Below are 17,809 nucleotides of genomic sequence, written 5' to 3' on the forward strand. Positions count from 1 at the left end.
ATACTAACACATCTAAAAGCAGAGTAGCCTCATTTGTACAGAACCCTAAAACTTTTTGTTAGATTAGTTGATATAGGTGGAAGAGTAGACAGGCCCCCAGGCAAAGCTCTGCTGTCTTTCAACACATGCACGCACATATGCACATACACTTATATATGTGTATTACATACTGCCATTGCTACTTTAACCTTAATGTCAAAATTTATAGTAATAATCAGGAACTTGTGCTGAAAGTCATCTTGACGTGCAGAATTAAACTCTATAACTCAGGATAAGTTATAAAGCAGGTATGTTTATTGCAGCACCAGGTCCAAGGGGGTTCGCTCCTCCTAACTTGCACACCTACTTGTACTCACAATACATATCTATACAGTGAAGTTGGTTAAGTTGGTTAGTTCTGCCCGAAGTCTACACCTACTAACTAAGTACTGGTTAAATTGCTTTCTTGCTTCAATTTAAAGGTACAGTTCATTTCAAATTTACTGGGCATGCTCCCCAAGAGGAGGATTCACTCTCTTGGGGGGGGGGGGGGGGGGGGGGGGGGGGGAGTGCATTTGAGTAGGAGGTCGTGATCTCCCAGTACCACAATTATTTTATCCTAGTGCCCTTGAGCCTTAGCACTTCAGTAGTTTTTCTTTTAGCAATTAGCACATCCTTGTCAGAAGGCTACTGATCTACATTCTTGTGGAGCTCATCTGCATCTGTAATAACTGTCCCTTCTGAAGTGCTGAGCGGGCTGAGCCCCAGACCTTCTTCGCACCCAGCAAGGCTCCTGCCTGCCTGTTGATGGTTCCTGTTATCTACAATTCCTGCCTGTAGTTTTAGGTTTTTCACTACATTTTCTCGCATCACTCACCTCCTCTGCCCCCTCTGGGTGGCGCCGGGGACGGGGGTTCTGCCCTGCCCCAGCGCCAGCGCCCGCCGTGGCCTGCGGCCCCTCAGGGGGAACAGGCCCCCTCTCCGAGGGCTGCAGGGCAATCCCAGGCCTGCAGCTCCCTCCTTCCCTGCCCTCCGTGCTCCCAGGGCCCTTCCTCACATTTCTTTCCCTCACACCTCATTGTCTCCGTGGTGTTTCACCCGTCCTGAAGCAGGTTTTCCTCAGGGTGCCGCGGCCAAGCGGCTGGGCCGGGCCCTGCAGCAGGCGGCTGCTGGGCAAGCCTCGCCTCACAGGGACCCCTCACATCAATCTCAACTTGGAAGTGTGTAAAAATAAATGCAAGAACTTTGATGTTGCATAAACTGATCTTAAAAAAAAGGAAAAATCTATGAGCAAACATGCACATTCCTACTGACACCAGGAACTACAGGTTTTGATGAACACTGGAAATTGCAGAAGCGGGAAATGGAGATACAGGTATCTTTAGTGAGCAGAAATACCTGCCCCTATTATTTGCAATAGCTGGCTGGTGACATCGTCTGTGATATATTGCAGCACGACAATACCCCTTGCCATAGCTAAGCCTGTAATTACAGAACAGATGAAAAAAAAAAATGGATCAACCCTGTCGGAAGGTGCATATAGCACCCTTGGCACAACAGAAAATATTATTATTAGATGTACCCAGAGTTCCTACTTTGGGGAGAGAATGAAGAAGCCTGTTACTATAAGACAGGTGAGAATTTAGGGGCACAAATTCACTAGCGCATAGGAAAAATGGGAAACACTGACAGCCCCAGATATAGCTGAGAACACAGAAAAGAATCAGATCTCACTGATGAGGGTGGGAAGAAAACACAAGACACCCATGAGAGTAAGTGGGAGGAAACTCCACAGACTCCCTGGTCTGCAGAAGCAGCGATGACTCTTAACTTCAAGGTTTAACTATAAACACTTTTTTATTAAAGGTGGTAGGGGTTTTTTGCCCCCTCTCTATGGAAACACAAAGTTCTAAGGGCACTAGGTGTGCCAGCTTCAGACACAACAACTGCAAATCCAAATACCTCAGCAAGTCTTACAGAACAGAGACCAAAGTATGTTTGTGTTCACTATTGAGAAGACCTACAGCTGCCTGTTAATACAATGAATAAATCAGTCTTTTTTTCTAAAATAAGAACATTTTATTCCATCCTCACACACCCTAGCAAAATTGGTCCTTCTGATTAAACCATAAACCATAAAAATGGGAAATTTCTTTTGGTCATTGTGGATCCATTAAAATTAGCTGCACCTGAAACAAAGCTGCCCCATTCTTTGCAGAGACACAACTCAATGCTAATCTTGCAATAAAACTCATTGCCACACTAGGGGTCATCTGGGTGGGGTGGGATGTTGTCTTGTATTAATACAAACTAACTTACCTCTGTACATAAGAAAAAACACCACACAAATCATGCACCAAACATAGCATGCTGCTGGTCTCAAAAGTGGTGTTTCAACTTATGGAAATCACCCAAAGCAGTCTCTCTGAAGCAAATGTGGGCTAGTACATTTTACAACTGTGTTAATTAATAGGAGTCAAATGTTATCTCTTCATTTCAATTTCTACTGGACCACAAATTCCCATCTAGTCAAAACTCAGGGTTTACTAAACAGTTGCAGGATTTAATTGCTGCTCCTTACCACCCTGCCACCATTAGTTACAAACCTGAAGCAAACTAGACAGAAGACAATGCATGAGTGCTCCTTATCTGCTCCAGAGCAAAGTCCAGGGGCTTACCTGAAGCTACTGGGGGTTCAAACCAAAGCAAAAGTGACCCTCAGGTTAAACAAAAGCATTTGATTAGCTACACACAGTGACTGCATCAGCAGCTGCAGAGTTAATGTAACTAGGGTTGTTCACTCTCTATTTTCATAACTTGAGTTTAAACCACTTAAGCTCAAGGAGAAAGCAACACTCTAGTGGAGGTAAAGGATGTGCATATGAACAGGAGGGAGAGTAGTGGGGAAACTGGAGTTCCAAGGTATACTGCCAGAGCAGTGACAAAATTTTAGTGGTCAATCTCTCAAGATGGTTTTTTTTCTACTAAAGGATGTCATTTAAGGCATGCAATCTACATCAGTATTCAAAAATGACAACAAAAATACCCCACACCACGCTCCCCAACTCCAAAAAATCTAGCACAAGTGATACATCTGTGTTTTCACATACTATGTATACATTTAAAATATCTACCTTCCCCTTCCCCGTATCCACAGATTACTCCTAAACTCCTGGCAGCCAATCTGCACCTGGGATTACCCTCATCACTATACAAGTGCTTTGTTCCCTGACACAGATTTAGACAGGCAATTTCTGTCATTAAAACATGAGCACCCACACGACTATTTGCTTGTCTTTTCCTTTGTATCTTTTTCTACCTATCAATTTCAGAAACTGTTGTTCCAAAGAAAAGGCAGGGGAGGGTGGTAGGGTGGTGGTAAGCTTTGTTCACTTACACTCACACACACAGACACCAAATCTGGGCCAAGAGTAGGTAAAGCATCACTCAGAGAGCCAGGACTAATTTCTAAACATATACAGAAGGTGAAGGCATAGTTCTCCATGCTAGCTATTATTTGCCACACCAGTGTGGATAGCAAAAGCCTAAATAAGCTTTGATGACTGAGGAGCAGGGCCTAACTGAGCTTTGAGAGCAGAAGGGGTAAGGCCACATGGATCCTCTCTGCTCTTGCACTGCACTTGAGGTTATGATTCTCTCCTGCATCTATACAAACTTTGGCCAAAATGTCATCTCAATTTTCAGAAAACTTCAAGTCTATATAAAAAAAATCTGTACCTGATTATTCTAGGTGATGTATGAGCACCTTAAGGATGATTGTCCAAACAGTAGACGTCATACGCTGTTTCATTGCTGTCATTCAGCTAGAATTCAGAAATACAAACCTTTATTTAAAGACTTCCAAAGCCAATGGCGGGGAGGGGGGTGGGGAGGAACTTACAGGAAAAAAACAACCCATAAATTATTTCTTCAGTTAAATTTTACTTACACTGATGCAACAGATCTCCTTCAGTATTGCAAAGCCCCCAAAGTCTACCTGAACTTTGGCCTCATTTTCTTCAAGTTTCATGCAGAAAACAGGCTTCCAGACAACTTGGACATGATTTTGTCCCTATAAAAGTACTTGAACCATAGATTAAACAAACTTTGACTCTTCTTAATCTCCTTACCATGGAGATGGTTGTTCACACTTCTCTTTCACAGCCTGCTGCTGCTGAAGTGCATCTAATGTGACCCACGTTGAGTTAAGATTTTAGGTGGGGAATTATCAGCAGGGACAGGCAGATCCTCAAGATGCAAAAGGTGCTGCTCTCATGATGACATCATTTGTAATGAAAAACCACAGGAGAAATCTCCTGACTCTCTCAACTATGTCAAAGCAGAATTTTGTCAAGTAAAAATCTTGTCCAGAGTTTCTCATCAGTGGCTCTGTGGAGGAAATATTACAACATATTTCCTTTTAAAGCATTGTCAGCTGCTTCTGTCAAACCACAGACATCAGATCATGGAGCCCTTAATAAATCTTCAGCACCAGGCAATTTTGGGAGGCAACTAAAGCATGGCACAAGAGAATGGCTCCAGCACTAAAGGAAAAGTCTGTCGTTACATGATAGGTCACAGCTACTTCCCCTTGGACAGAGCTGAGGGAGAGAACAAGCCCATCTCTCACTACAGTCATTCCACTAATGCCCATGCTCGTTGCTTAATCCCATCTCAAGTCTTGTGCTGTGTCCTTCCTAGCAAAACATGAAATCGGCAGGAAACAGAGACAGTTTACAAAGTGCATGCTGCTACTGAGCACAAGCCTGCTCATTTGCAACAGTAGTTAAATTTAGTATAAAAGAGAGGGCCTGAAAGAAGGGATGCTTTGCACCACCAGGCTCACAAGCCCATTTTTGCTTTAGCGCTTTTCCTCCCTTCCGTCCCCCACCATCTTGCAAAGCACAGTCACTTCCTCACTAGCTAGTAGGGGGATGAAAACTGAACTGAGCAGATGTTGCATGGCTCGTGATAGAGGGTGAGGAACGTTAACATACAGAGTGCACGCATAATAGCTGGAGAGGCAGGGGAGCCCGGGTTTGAAGGGAAGACCTCCTGACCCAGGGTGGTAACTCTGCCCAATCAAGCCAGCAGATGGGTGGCAGCAGGTCAGCCTGAGCAACACTGGGATCACAAAATACATCATGGCAATGAACCACCTGCTGATTAAAGCTGCTAAGGGATAATTTCAATTACCTGAACCCCGGCCTACAGGCAGACGGGAATGGCACCTCAGCTGCGCAGCTCAAACTAAGCCATGTGCCAGCACTAAGTTCACAGCAGGGTTTAGATTATGAGAGAGGGGAGTCTCTTTGCGCCCCCCCCCCCCCCCCCGAATGAGGGGACTCTGCTGCAAGGCAAACCCTGTACTAGAAATGCTAAGAGACCGCACTGGCAAGGCCAGGGGGGTTGGTGTGAGGCCAGGCACAAGGAATTGCCCCACATGCCCAGGCAGCAGAAGGGCAACCATCACCATACTTGTTACACTAGCTTCACCCTGCATGCTTCGCTTTTCTCTATGGCTGTGAGAAAGCCGGGGCTCCCAGCAAAATATCCCTTTTACACCAATTAGGTTCTGAAGTCCTGGGCAGATTTCAGGCACACATGCACAGCCAGCCACAACATATCACATCAGCTGCATTGCTGCCTTCTCCATACAGCACCTTTCAAAGGAGACCCATATTTTACACCCACCTTATTAACGCAAAAACCAAGTGAAGCATATTTCCAAGTTCACCTCTCCAGCCAGCAGCAGTGCCAAGGAAAGTGGCCCAGCTCTCTCCCACCATCACCCACACATGGCCATGCCACATGTATTGACACCAAAGCATGACAGGTGCATTTGGAAAGAGGGAGTATGCACTCAGCCTGTGCCCAAGCAGCTATACAGTGAAGGGGCTTCTGCTTCTGAAGGAAGTAGAAAAAGATGGAGGCTCCACAGAGAGCTGGCTTTTGCTTGGACAAGCCCAACCCAAGATGGCAGGCTGCTGCCCAGCACACCTTGCCTAGACATCCTCTCTGAACTACTTCAAGCTTTGCTCGCAGCATGGGTCAAGATACATCTGGGACAGCTCTGCAGCACCAGAGCATGCAAATCACATCGTCCTCCACACACACACCCCACACCCTCTCCAGAACAAGCTCTTTTCCACCAACAAATAAAGTAACTCCCACTGCCAAAAAATCCTACCATCTGCTTTTCATATTTCCCTATAATGGAAAAATAGATTCTCTGCTATTTTTAAAACAGAACAAGGCTTTGCTTTTTAATCAACATCTTTACCTCAGTATGTAGATGCCACTAAGAAAATAGCTTTGGATACAGGGAAAATCTGGTTCAGGAAACCATGACAGACCCCAGGACCAGTGGGAGGTAAATTCTACCAAGATAGGATTTTCAACTTCCCAGTTTCACCATTTAAAGAAAATGACAACTTTTTAACTGCAAATTAAAAATAAGTTTAAAAAACTGATATCCAGAATACATTAAGGAAAAAAATTGCTAGAAATGGATTAGGCAGCAACTACAGAGGCAAAGGTGAGCGAATAAGAGCCTTTGTAGGCAGGTGGGGTGGAGGTGGAAGAGATAAATAATACTGTGATAAGTACTTGAGGCAGCACCTCTTCAGTCTGGATTAATTGCAGCCAGAACATCACGTCTAACCAGGTCTTCAACTGGATTTCTCTGAGTCCAATCCAGTGACATGCTGATAAGCTTCCATATCTATTTTAATTGATGAGAGCTGAGGACACTCAACAGTTTTTAAGGACAGAGCAGAGATCTGAAGATGGGAAGCAATACAGATAAATGGCTGATTTTCTGTTTGTGCTTAAGAAAATAGGTCCTTGTATTTACAGAAAAATGTGTTTCTTGTGAAACTAGATATAAAAACTTTTTTTTTTTATTACAAGGAAAATCTACCTTAAAAAAATCTTATCTTTGGACATTTTTCATGGGAAATGCTACTTAATACCAGTTCTATTTCTTTGTAATAAATATGCTACACACATGCAAGAACATGCATCACATTCTCATCCAATTAATTAAAAAAACCCAAAAACACTAACCAGTCTCCTCCTGCAAACTCCGTATTTGTGCATGAATTTATGTACTACACAGAAAGAGACTGAGTAAATCTCACTTTAACTTTTTTTGTTGCTGTTAGTTAAACTCCTTTATTTCTGAAGTACATGCTTTAAAGTTAATATATCATCATGTAAGTGAATTTCTAAAAACCACCTTGTTAAATGTGTGGAATTAACACTGTATGTGCATATGTGTAACATATTAGCCAGTACTTACAATTAATAGAGCTGTTAGAATGTTACAGGAACAGCTAAACAGACAAGAGTAATGTAGCAGCTTTGAAAATGAGCTTAAAATGCTTAGGCCTACAGGTCTTCTTGTTAGACCCATGGGTTCAGGCACCAAACATGGAAACAAAAATCTCAGCCATGGAGTCTGCTCCAAGTCCATTCACAGGATCCATACACACACTGCAAAAAGAGTTAATTTATTGAGTGTTTTGCTTCATCTGTACTAGTACAAAAAGGCAATGACAGATAAAGCTTTTCCTCCAGATTGCTTATCAACATCTCCATAAATCGGGCTCCCATAAAAATGTGAGAGTGGGTAGGTTTGCTCAGGGATCTCAAGGGTAGCACACTTCCAATGCTTTGAACCGCCTGGGTAATAACCCACATTTCCCTTGTGCTCATCCCTAAACAAAGGGCAACACTTGTGCCCTCTGACTAGTGTGGGGCCAAAATCCTGTCATCAGATCTGTGTAGGTGGGTATCTGCACATATAGAGAGTCCTGCTGAAGTCATAGGCACAGAGGTCCACCTACACGGATCTGATTGCAGGATCAGGAGTTTGGCTGGAGTCTAAAGTAAGGGCTTGTCTACACTTGGGTTTAGGGGGGTTGTATGTTTTGTTTTGTCTTAGAATAACTAGGGTGACTACAGCTCAGCAGAAATTCGCAGCAGACAGGTTGTGCTGATGTAAAAAGGGATTCACATTACTGCCTTTCACCTCTGTTTAAAACACCTTGCCTACAAAAAGCAACCAAGTAGCACAGCTATTGTAGATGAAGCCACTGCCCAATTTTTATTCTGGAGTAGCTTCCCAAATAGAGACAATGCCGGAATCAAAGTATTTTTGTTCCAGAATGATTATGCTGCCAGTAATATAAGCAATCTACTCCGTGGTAACTCAGCTACAACAGGATAGCCATTGTAGAAGAACCAAGATGGTTATACACCCCCATACCCACACCCAGTAGACTAGGCCATAAGGAATACAGGACAGATCTGCATGCCAGCTAAAAAACAGTGGGAGTCTTCCCAATGACTTCAGTGGGCTTTGGCTGAGGCACTGTCTAAAGGAAATTGCCTAATTTCTGTGTATTTTTAAAAAGGATTCTAAAAAAAAAAAAAAAAAATCATATAAAACTGAGCTGCAAGCCTTCAGGCATTCAAACACGTGAGTAATCCCACCAAATCCAGTGGGACCCATGTGCATTTCTAAAACTGTTCTTGGTGTGTGAAGACTACATCTATACATCAAGAGCAGACACAGCAAATCGTTAACCCCTAACTTTCTCACTGACAGGCAGTCCAAGAGAAAGTCTCAAAGTATGTTCAACCATGATACATACCTTGCTTTAATCCACCATCCTCTTCCTTAACTTGAGCAATATGAAATTAGTAGTGTGAATTAAGGACATCAAAGTGACAAGCACTGCAATCAATTTCTTCCAAACAACAACAACAACAAAAAAATCACTTCAAACATTTTGTCTTTCCTTAGAGATTTATTCTGTGGCTGCTTAAGTTTAAGCATCAGTGATATTTTTTTTTTTAAGGATAAAATCTTTCCATCTAAAAATTCTAACCAGATGTGGATTTCAGACTTCCAAATTTGGGAATGTTCAGATCAAGAGCTGTTGTTTTAGTCTTTTAGCTATGATCATCACTGTAAACATAAAAGTTTTCAATTATTTCACCCTCAAACCATCAAGATGCTAAACCTATATTTGGCCAAAACTAAGTGCAGGTCCAGAATCTCTGTAGATGTTTGCAAGACCCAAGCCTAAATCACAAAATCTTAGATCACACAAGTTTTGCACAATTCTGCTAATCTGGTTGCGAAAGTTTAGCAAAATCTCATGGATGGCAATTACCTGGGTGAGCTAAAGACATTTCAGTACTGTTATATATGCCCCCCCCCCCCCCCCCCCCCCCGAGTTTGCATCACATATTGCAAGTTTCTAAGAGGGGGGGAGTATGTTCCTTTTTCTTCAGCTAGGCTCTGTTAGTGGCTAATTATGACCTTCTAAGATGCTGCAGAGATGAGCAAACCCTTTCTGAACCATCAGTTCCGTCTGCCCTATGCATCTCCCAAAACGAAAGAGGAAAATGAGAAAACATTCCATGTATTATGGCTTTAGCTTTCTAAAAACCATTTAATACACTTTAATAAATCATTATGTAGATGTTATTTAAATAATTCTTCTGGGTATGGAATTAGATTTTAACCCAGTGCTACCCAATTTGATAGTACCCTTATGGCAGTGACCAAGTCCTCTCCTCCTTCTATGTATCAGTCTTCTCTTTCACCCATCTTTAGACACCAATTCACCCCCTTCCATCCTTCATAGAATTTGCTCCTCTATGTAAACTAAGTTGCCTGTGGAGTTTGAAACATGCAGATAAAACCAGACCATCCTTGCTACAAGCTTGTGCTTGCCTTCTGTGGAACAAGATGCTTGAAGACTGCTGCATGCTGTACAGGCAGCAGCAAAGTTAAAGCCTCCCAGTGCTACAAAGTCATAGAGCAGCATCCATGTATCTCTCTCTCCCTCTCCCACCCTCCCCAACACAAAGGGGATACTGAGGCATAGATGAGAAGCTCACAGGGAGCTCAAGGACTCAACCATAAGAAAATCCAGCTGTCTGCAGGCCTGAACAAAAAATCCACTTCAGACTAACAGCATACAGTAGTCTCTAATTTTAGAAAGTACCATTACTTAAAAGTAAATGTAACAGGCAACAGCACATATACACATAACATTATGATGTATATAATATACATTGCACTTAATGTACCATATAACAATTAGACAGGCAACATACATTTTGCTCCCAAATTTATGAGCTGGAATTTATGTCAGTGGCAATTAGTAATGGAAATTCCCATTGGTTCTAATCAGAATGGATTAAGTCCTGATGCTAAGATTGCAACACTCTGAAAAATCCTGGATCTATAGATGGAAAGAAACAAAAGTACACAAATTCCTGAGATATGATCCTGAAACTCATTCTCTCATAAAGAACCTCACTGAGAAAATCCAACCCAGGTGAAAGTTCCAAATCATATCCTTCCGAAATCAATGGCAAAGACCCCAAGATGATCAAAATGCCCAGAGGGATATACTGAACTGAGGCTGGCCTACAGAGAAAAAAAACCAACAGTGTCTCATGTTATATATGAGAAGAACTCAAGCAGCAAATGGAGTTGTAACACTTTCTAGGCACAGTAATCCCACTACCCTCCAAGCAGCTCCTGAGTTGAGATCCTGGAAAAGGTAATTTTCTTGGCAACAATAAATTGCTGCTCTTACAAAAGCTAGGTTGGTTGTCAAACTTTGGAGTTCATTAAAGCAGCTTCCAACGCTGACCTAAGTCTGCCTCTTGGCATAATCATGAAACATTTTATGCCAGGACAATTGCGAAGACTGAAGCTCTCTTTGAAGACAGGCAAGCGGATGTATTGGAACAGTCATTGTACTGGAACAGTCATTGCTCATTTGGTTTGGGGTTTCTTGTTGGTTTAGGTTGTTATTTTTTTTAAACAGAGGCACTACATTGCTTAAGTGCTCAATGCATGACTAATGGGGCCAGTACACTGCTGCATGGAAGTGTTTCCTTGGCGACCCTGCTGCCTGTGTGACTGTTCTGAGCCCACCTGGAGGTTTAGGAGTTTCTTTTCCCATCATTTCTATCCAAAAAACAACTGTCAGGCCAAGTTTGTGTCCATCTCCTGCAACTCAACTGGTAACACTTCCTTACTGTAAAGATGACTCTTTGCTCCATCTCCTGCATCCTTAATGTTAGCACAGGTTCTTCAGGCCAGATGCTGACATCCTTTACACCAGCTCTCTACTGACTGGCAGCTTGGCCAATATGCTAATGGGTTGGCATAAGTGGAAATGGCCCTGCCACTTGGGTTCAGTAAGCAGTACTGTTCCTGCTGCTCTGAAAAGAGGGAATGGTAAGGGAGATATCGCCACACTTATCATTAAGCATGTGCTTAAATGTGTTGTTGAACAAGCACCTAAAGTACCAGGCTAGAACAAAACAGGTTGCTATTTCTGTTTTGGGATGGCAGATGTTAAATAAGCTGTTCCCTTTTCACCATTGCTCCCCTCTACCTCAGTTTCCCCATTAGAAAAACAGAGGAAATTACACTGATTTGCTTTATAAAGCCCTTGGAAACAGTAACTGAATCATGAAACAAAAGTTTCACCAAGGACCTAAGGCCTGGTTACCACCCACTACAAGCTTTAGGCAAGGAGTTAATCCTTCTCAGGACAGACCTTATAGGAGCTGGAGGAAGGATCCAAGCACCAATGGACCAGTATCTAGCATGAACCATATACATTACAGATCTGCAATAGGAGAATACCCAGCTATCTTGTCTCTCCTCCCAGGGGCAGTGCATGTCACAAGATGTGATCCAAGTTGTTCCTCACACCGCCTCCGTAATTTTTACAAGGGCTGCACGTACACTGCAGACACACACAGACCTACGATGTCCATCAGGTCTGACTGACACAGCTGTGCCATCACAAGTGCGTACTGAGGACCCAACCATACTGGTAAAACTGTATTCATGCTGGAAGAATTTGTTTCACTAGTGGACAGCGGTGATTTTTACAGCACTAACACTTTGCTACATGGCCACATTTATCCTCAGATTGCTCTGTCAATACGCTCTGTCTGCTATTCTTGTCTGTGTAAAGCACTGATATAGCTTCAAAAAGATTTCCTTTCCCTGGCTCCCACACTTTCAGGAAGCTGTTTGAGGCTCTCAACCTCTCATTTTCTAATCTGCTATTCCTATACACACATACACACACAGAGCCCTCAGCAACTGCTTCAAACCACAGATGGCCAAAAATCCACCACAACCAAAGGACCATAGGAGTCAGGGGGGGTACACAAAAACACGCAACAGCACTACTTCAGATGTAAGTGGTAAGACCCAGTTCCAAGAAGTGCAGAGCGAGGTGCATTTGTACTCACCACAAAGTGGCTACAAGTGCAAGTTAAATTTCTCAGGGGTCCCCCAGGGAAAAAAAACTCTTCCAGGAACCTATCCCCCTGATCTTTCTCAAGGCATTTAAGAACCCAAAGTTCTCCACAGGGATGCCCCGCAGGCGAGGGAAGATGCTCAGAGGCAGTTCCATCCCCCAGCATTTCAACCACCTTTTCATGAAGCTTCTGAGTGAAGCTCAAATTGGCACCTAACTTCCAAAGGAAACCTCATCGCACCAGTAAAACATGCAGGAACAATCTTTGTGAGTAATGGGAGAGGAAAGAAAGCGACCTGTGAAGATTTGGAGACTATTATTTACAGGGCTGAAAACAACCTCCCACACACATACACACACCTTTCCTTGTCTGCTGTACTGGTCCTGAGTAAAAACTGCACAATAGCATTGTTTGAGCTGATCTAATGCAAGAATGGATCCAAAGTTAAGTAAGCCCAGCAGGGGCAGCTCCAAAATTCTCTGTCCCATTGCTCAAATAACCTAAGAGGAACGTAGATTCTGTAAAAACAGCTGCTGCAGCTTGGAAAGTGCCTGTTCTCAAGCAAAGTGGTAAACTTTGACCATTTCAGCCAAAAAAAAAGAAAAGGAAGGAAATAATCCCTGGGTGCTGACTGTCGGGTCAGAGCCGCTGTCCCTTAACTGAGCTGAGAGTCCACACTACCAGTGACACAGCAGCACTGGCAGGACTTATTGCAGAGAAACAGGGGGGGCAACGGGCAGCTGTTCATCAGGATTAGTGTAGAAGCTACATTTCTAAATCAAGAATTTCCATTCTTATGTAATTCATTTCCACCAAAAAAAAATTATCTCACTTTCAGATAGTGTTCTCTGGTAATTACAATACTGCAAGAGTTAATGGCTATCTATGCATAGGGAAGAGTTCTAGCTAAGGCTCCTTTCCTTTTTTAATTTGAACAAAACAAAAAAATGTTCCGCTTGGGACCTCTTCACAGTCTGATATCAGTCCATGCTGAACAGGTCTACAGTACTACTAGTCTACCTTGGTACTTAAGATACCTTTGTATGGTGCAAAGTGTTTGGTGAGGGGTGGTAGCAGAAAGAGGAAATCAGATCTCTGAGATGGGACAAGAGACAAAAGCAAGACAGCCAAGCACTTTAAATAAATCTGAAAGGGATTTAACAACAAATAGAGATTTCTTTCAATCACAGCACACACACGGAACTGAAAATAAAATAATAACCAGATGAATGGAAGACAGGTGGATAGCAGTCAACCGAACTAACGAAGTACATCCTGCACTAATTTCATATTTGTCAGAGATGTTCTGAATTATTTTTGTTTGTTTGTTTTACTGTTTGTAGTGGTGGAACTACAAACCCTTCCTCAGTATGTGAGCCCAGTTAGTTATCCAACTTGCAGGCAGCGCAGAGGCTCGGGAGGAAAAGATGCCTCCATCTGATGCACTGAGACAGGGCAGTGGAAAGCAGTCTTGTATCACAGACAGCAAGCATCCCTGCCTCCTTTCTCTCCCATCAGCGGTGCACACACATCAAAGACAGATGACTCATCCAAGCAAGGTCAGCCTTAAAATCTGTTGAGCCTCAAGTTGCAAAGTCTTGAGCGGGTACAGGGGAAGAGACAGGTAATCAGACAGCAAGCCACCTCTTGCAGCTGCAGAGAAGCAACAGCATGAATATTACCCTCTGTCTGGGAGCAAGAACAGTCAGTGAGTTGTCTCCCTCTCTGACCAGGCTGCCCTGTCAGGCAGAGACATCATGCAGGCTCAAGAGATACAGAGTCTGCACAGCTTCACGCACTCACCAGTGCTACCTGAGACAGGACATGGGATATGGACAGGTAGCTGGGTGGGCGGGTCATGAACAAAAACATCTGAGGGGTTTGTCACCTGCCTGTCATGCAGGTGTCAGATAAGATGTAACACACTGGTTAAAGAGATGCAACGGACTCCATTCATGGCTTCTTAACAGTCCCTCTGGCCTGGAAAAAAAAAAAGTGCTACTTCTTACCATCATTTTCCTATTTTTGTTGCTGTTGTTGCCATCATCTGCTAATCAGAAGTTACTATTATAAAACACGTTGTCTGTGTTCTGAGGGAAAAGGTGTTGTTTCAGTCAACTTTCTCAAGCTGAGTCAGGAAAAAACAAAAGAATAGAGTTCTGAAATGCTGAATCATTCTGCTTCATATGAGAATACCTCAAAATAAAAAATAATAGTAATTTAAAACCCAAAAAGAAACAGACAAAAAAAACCCTGACCTTGCTGTTAACAAATCCCTAGGAAACTCACCAGGGTTTGTTGGTGGGTTTTTTTTAAACTGAAGACATTATTTTTCCCTCATGTTTGAACTTTCAGAAAATGAATTAAAAGTAGTGATGTTACCCACGTGACAATATCTGTTTCTTGACTAGCTTTCATTATGGCCAGTGCCACTGACTAATAATGAGTTTTCCTTTATCGGTTATCTCTTGCTCAGTTATATCACTATAGGCTTCAGCCAAATCCTCTTGAACTCAGTGGAGCATAGAGATCAGGTCCAATAAAACACAATTCTCTTATAATCTCTGGTAAATGCTTGGGTCTTGAAAAGTGACTTCTTTCCCCCTTTAGCTGGAAAAGTTTCTTTAGTTTTTCAAGTAACTTTGGAGGAGGGAGAATTTTTCAGGGCTTCACCATGACCTGAACCATTTCACTAAAATCTACCCAAATTTCCAACTTTGGGGTGATACCAAACTGATAGCTCAGCAGTTCTAATCTGTGCAGATTTTAATATTAATTTTCATTAAATTTTAAGTTGATTATCCTAGACATTGTTCAGACCTCCTTTTATGCATCAACCAACACAGTGGCATCTTTAGGAGTTATTCAGATAGAATTCAAAACAGACCAAAAAAAAAAAGCAAACTATCCAAAAATCATACCCTGGTACTGTTAAACCCTGGGTCCTACTGCCAATAATTCTGCAATATTAATCATCCCAGCAAGTGGTTAGGGCATTATTATTAATTATTTGTATTAGAGAGGCACAAGCAGTTTCCACCAGTGATCTGACTCAGTTTTACTAGGCATTAATGCTTTACAGAAAGGCAATCACATCAACCAACTTCAAGGTCACAGAGAATGCAGTGACAGAGCAGGGACTGCACGAAAGCCTCCTGCATCTCCATACAGGACCTTTAACCCAAGCCTATCCTCCTGGTCCAGGATAATGAGTATATGTACCAGGTTGGTATATTTTTATAACAGTGTTGCAAGGCCAGCATAAAAGAGATAAGAAAAATAAAGATCTGTGGCCCAGTTTTCTCTAGAAAGGATGCCACAAATACCTTTCACACCAAATCCAATACAGGGCATATATAGCAAGTTACCCGGAAAGCTGCAGTGCACATGGCTTATAGAGAGCTAGCATTTATGGACTGAACATATCACTTCTGTGTTTGTATGTTTCAAGGACACAATTTTAATAGATAATTGAAACTCTGAAATGACCTCTAGATTAGGCACATGGGACAAACTTCCTCCCCTGACCCAGAGAGGCTTCATGCTTTGCTGCATGGTTAAACAGGTCCAGACCGTCTGTCAGCATCAGTGATACAGAACAGCATAAATTTGCAATGAAAGTGAGGGGGTTGGCATTCAGTGTTCTCAGTCTATCTCTGAAAACTCAGTATGTGCAAGTGCCTGCATTTATTAAAGTAGCCTTCTCCTACAATTAAACCTAAACATTACAGCCAAGGTGTGTTCAAAAGGGCAAAGCAAGTCATAGCACGGTTGGAAGTCCACAGATGACAACAGCGGGGCCTCACGCTGATACCAGAAGGCTCATTCATACCTCCAGGCAACAGCTCTACCCTTCACACTAGAAAAGCAAACCGTGCTGTTTCAGACCCTAGGTGTCTGCTGGCATAAGAAAAGGAGGGATGGCTTTTCAGCACAAGAACCACAATGTTTTTCTTCCTGTATCAGTGACCACTTTTCCTGTAGCTACTCTATCTAGCCTAAAGGGACAGTTCTAGTAAAGAAAGCAGGCGTGAATCTTTAAAAGCTTTAGTTCTGATGTCAGGTAACAAAGATCTGGCCAAAGCTTTATTGTGAGTTTCATCGATGCTTTAATCCCAGATCAACTGGCACCGCCAGTGAAAAAACGTGCCCTGCCCTCCTCGTGTTCCCAGCTGCTATTTCCCACCTCCACACCATGCTCTGCCTTGCACTAGCACAAGCTGTCCATTTTAATCCAGATCTGCTGCCCTATCAAGCACATGTCTGCCCTAACATTTGTGCCAGGCCACAGGAGGTGGGGAAGGGGAAGGGTGGGACAAGATCTTTCAGGGTGCTACCACCTTATCCTGAATTAAGAATCTCATCAAACTACTTCTGCAAAATAACAATAGTGCACCTGCGTAGTGCCTTTAAAGAATGGTTAAAAACCTATGGAAAAAAAAACAGCTTCAAGTCAGCCCAGAGTTGGATATGGGCAAATAATCCTTCAGAGACACTGCCAGAGGCAGGGAAGGACAGCATGATAGCATTGGACAGCTACACCACAGAAGAATTCAGGAACTAGCAGGCTCAACATAGGATGAAAACCCAGAACTCCTGCTCAAGCCACAATTTTCACTAGCCTCACCCACTGCATCTAGAGCAGGACTCTTCTTCATATCATGCTTAAAGAGCCTCACCTCTTACGATGCCAAACCCCACTGTACTTCAAAAGAAAATACGTTATGACATAGCCTGACAATATAGTCCACAATCTCCTGCGTGCTCTTTACAGTAAAAAATAGAGCAGAGTTTAGGGAGAATACCCTTACCCTGTGAAAAGGGAAATGACAGAGCATACAAGTAAGAGGCCAACAGGAGGAGGCTAGACACTAGTTAGCCATGGGAAAAACAAACATCTAAGCACAAATTACTTGTGCCTGGAAAAATGCTTGGTGTTCAGGGCTTTTTAATGAGCCCACAGCCAGAATAATTAACAATGGACAACAGCGAGACCTGAGATTGAGAAATGGAGGGAAGGAAGTTAACGACCTGGCCACACGAGCAGCCTGCTACTTTTGCACACTGGGATCTATGTGCTGCCTTTTCATTTTAGGCAGATGCTATGCAAGCCAGCAGCAAGGGGAAATCAGACAGGCTAAGATTATCCTTTCATCTGACACACTGTTAAAAAATCAAAGTTAAAGTAGTTTCCATTAACGGTCTAAATCACTCCAAGTTTACCACTGTACTGCCATATAGATTATCAAACCCTCGCCTTTTTTTCCAATGGAAGGACAAGATCAGATAGAATACTGCTGCTTTCTAAAACCAAGCATATCATTTAGCTCCTGTTTCAAGTGACTTGAAGAACAAACAGACTTTGCAATCTCCAAGGGCTGTGTTTTCCCAGTAGCCTTGTCACCCCTACTTTTAAGGACTGCGGCTTCAAACATGTGAAAGGCAAGGTAAAACTTGAGGTACAAACCTGAAGGAAAACACAGCATGGTGACTGCATGAACAAATAGGCTAT

General features: G+C 42.8%; 1 protein-coding gene across 5 annotated transcripts in view; it reads right to left on the reverse strand.

Moving 5' to 3' along the window:
• ETV6 (ETS variant transcription factor 6) overlaps nt 1-17,809 on the reverse strand; it is a 139,942-nt gene that overhangs the window by 107,010 nt on the left and 15,123 nt on the right. The window contains exon 2 of one of the 5 annotated variants that reach the window (XM_080392427.1): nt 14,190-14,277. The exons of 3 other annotated variants lie outside the window; for them this stretch is intronic. The gene's annotated coding sequence lies outside the window, so the exon portion shown is untranslated. Of the gene's footprint in view, nt 1-3,717; nt 3,738-14,189; nt 14,278-17,809 lie in introns of those variants that run through there. One more of the 5 variants, XM_080392428.1, reaches the window with a different exon arrangement.

The sequence above is a fragment of the Falco punctatus genome, assembly GCF_963210335.1.
Source record: "Falco punctatus genome assembly, chromosome: 6".
NCBI lineage: Eukaryota > Metazoa > Chordata > Aves > Falconiformes > Falconidae > Falco > Falco punctatus.